This window comes from Arachis duranensis, chromosome 5 (genome assembly GCF_000817695.3).
Source record: "Arachis duranensis cultivar V14167 chromosome 5, aradu.V14167.gnm2.J7QH, whole genome shotgun sequence".
Classification (NCBI taxonomy): domain Eukaryota; kingdom Viridiplantae; phylum Streptophyta; class Magnoliopsida; order Fabales; family Fabaceae; genus Arachis; species Arachis duranensis.
This window is the reverse complement of record NC_029776.3, coordinates 31,198,746-31,201,832: the sequence shown is the minus strand read 5'-3', so window position 1 is coordinate 31,201,832 and position 3,087 is coordinate 31,198,746. Positions and strand designations below refer to the sequence as shown.

At 39.7% G+C, this 3,087-nt stretch overlaps 1 non-coding gene across 1 annotated transcript; it reads left to right on the top strand.

The window, feature by feature from the left end:
* The first annotated feature begins 1,908 nt into the window (after positions 1-1,908).
* Positions 1,909-2,012, top strand: LOC127747970 (small nucleolar RNA R71). Its single transcript, XR_008009914.1, has one exon. It is a non-coding gene; the product is annotated as a small nucleolar RNA R71 (small nucleolar RNA).
* The last annotated feature ends 1,075 nt before the right edge of the window (positions 2,013-3,087 follow it).

Sequence of the window (3,087 nt, the reverse complement as noted above, 5' to 3'; positions counted from 1 at the left end):
AAGTAGTTGTTCTTCTTGTTGAGAAGTCAGTTCTCTTGCAATAATAACCGGAAGCTTTTGCTCATTCTCAAGGTAAGCATATTTGAGATGTGGAGGGAGAGGTTTCAATTCTAACTTTTGATCATGGACAGGCTCTGGGTTATCTGGGACTTGTGAAAATGGCGAAGTGTCCTCATTGTCAGTTAAGAGGGTCCCCACACTTGGACCTTGTCCAGTGTGCCTCTCTTCAAACTCTTCCTTTTGAACTTCAGCCACACTTTCGTCTATGACATCACACTGGAAGATAGAATTATCTTCTGGGGGGTTGTCAATGACTCCATTCAGATTGAAGATTACTATGCGGCCATCTATTTCAAAGGAGTATGTCCCTAAAAAAGCATCCAATTTGAATTTTGATGTCTTCAGGAATGGTCTTCCAAGTAGGATTGATGATGGCTTATCTGAATCATTATGGGGCATCTCCAAGATATAAAAATCAGTGGAAAATATGAGCCCTTTAATGTTCACCAAAACATCTTCAGCAACTCCAGCAACTGTAATAATGCTTTTATCTGCTAACACAAAACGAGCTGCTGACCTTTTTAAGGGAGGGAGCCTTAAAACATCATATATAGACAAAGGCATTATATTGACACATGCTCCTAAATCTCACATGCAATCATAAATTACTACACCACCAATAGTACAACTAACTACGCAAGGACCTGGATCACTACATTTTTCAAGTAATCCTCCCATTAAAGCAGATATAAAACTACCAAAAGGAATAGTTTCTAATTCAGTAATTTTATCTTTATGGATACATAAATCTTTTAGAAACTTTGCATATTTAGGTACCTACTGAATAACATCAAAAAGGGGAACAGTTACCTCAACCTTTTTGAATATCTCTACCATTTTAGGATCAGGTTCCAGCTGCTTCCTAGGCTTCCTTGCAAGTTATGGAAATGGGATTGGAGTAGTGTTTTCTGTGGTGCCTGCACCTTTTTGTGCCTTTTCCTGTGGTTGAGCTATCTCTTCTTTGGCTATGTCCTGTATATCCTCTTCAAGGTTGGTTACTGGAATTTTGTGCTGAACCAAGTTGTGTCATAAAAGCTTGTAGAGTAGAGGTGAAACCATTCAGACTGGCGTTAATACTGTTCACGATGGTATTTTCCATGGCCAGTTGTCTTTTCTCAAAAGCTTGTAATAATTCTTCATTAGAAGATACAGAAGAATGAGTAAATTGAGAGGTTTGCTGCTGATTATTCGGTGGTCCTTGGTTTTGTTTGCTGCTGGTTGTTCGGTGGTCCTTGGTTTTGCCTCCGGTGAGGTGCTCGGTATGGTTGATTTTGCTGCCTGTTATTGTAATTATTCCACCTCTGGTTTCCCTGATTATCTTTGCCTCCTCTATTATTGTTATCCCTCCAATTTTGGTTTGAATTGTCCTGCCATCCATGGTTATTATTTCTACTTTGATTGTACCCTTGGTTGGGGTGGTCATAGAAGTTGTGAGTGGATGCCACCATGTTGTCTTCTTGTTGGAGCTGCGGGTATTCATCAGTGTAATGGCTGTAATCAGCATAAATTCCACAAATTCTTTGTGGAACTAGTTGTTGGTTTTGTTGCGGTTGAGTTTGCTGAGCTTGTTGATTTAACTGCATTTGCTTCAGCAGGTTGGTCATTTCACAGATGCTTCGATTTAGATCAGCAGTCTCTATGCCAGAAGATACTTCTGCAACGGCCCTTGAACGGCCTTGCTTCTGTCTGTGGTTCCGAGTAGATTCAGCTAAATCACTGATCAATTGCCAAGCTTCATCAGTGGTCTTGTACTTCTTCATAGACCCATTGCTGGCACTTTCCAATGTGGTCTTATCTTGGGGTCTCATATCTTGTGTGACATAGCTGAGTAGCACGATCTTGTCGATCATGTGGTGGGGGCATGCTTCCAGAAGATTATTGAAGCACTCCCAATATTCAAAGAGAGTCTCATTATCATCCTGAACAATTGTAGAAATATCCTTCCTCAGTTTATCAGTAACTTCAGATGGAAAGAATTTCTCTAGGAACTCCTTTCTGAGTGTATCCCAGTTGGATACGTTTGCTAGAGGTTGAGTGTAGTACCACTCTCTTGCTTTTCCTTCAAGAGAGAACGGAAAAGCTTTCAGCAGAATTGAAGTTTCATCAGCGCCATCACGCTTGACAGTAGAACAGGCTGCCTGAAAATCTCTCAAGTGCTTGATAGGCTCTTGAGCAGGTAGGCCATGAAACTTCGGCATCAAATTTAGCAGTGCGGTCTTTATTTCAAAATCCGTAGCTACCGCTGGATGATGCGCTTGAAAAGGTCAGGAGCTCCTTCCTCCTGAATGGTAATTCTTCTAGCTGCCATGTTTTCAGCACGTAAAACAACCGAATCAGTAGAATCGGGGCTGGTTTCTTCCTCAGATTCACTTTCAGATCCGCCCTCAGAGCGAACTAACCTACGTTGTTCTCGCCTTATTCGTGAAATTGTTCTTTCAATTTCAAGATCGAATATTAGCAAGCGCGGATCAGGAAGTGAACGTGTCATTTGACAGAAGAAACACGCAGCTCATAGTAGCAAAATTAAAGAAAAATGCAAATAAATAAATTCTAGTTAATAAAAGAAGCACTCTATTGCAACTCCCCGGCAATGGTGCCAAAAATTGATGGAGTGCAGAAGCTGGTGAATTAAAAATTTATTAAAATGGTTACGTTGCAAGTATAGTTTATTAATAGTTGTTCTGTTTGGTTATCCCTTACTAGGTAAGAGAAAGTCAAACAAGTGGAAATGCTAGATCTGTTCACAAGTTGCAACCCACTTAGTTCAGAGGGATTGGCGTCGGTGATAGGATAGCAATCCAACATTTAACCCAATTACAAATTTTTCTTTCAATCCTTCTAACTCAAGAGTTCCTTTTAATTAACTCCCCATCAAGTAATAAAACTACTCACGCATTGTAAATAAAGAATCCATGGCACATGAAAGGGAATTAAAAGAAGACATGATTATTGGAATGGAATTTAAATTAAAAAGAAATAATCCTTGCATTAATTAATCATAAAAATATCTGAATGACAAAATTGAAC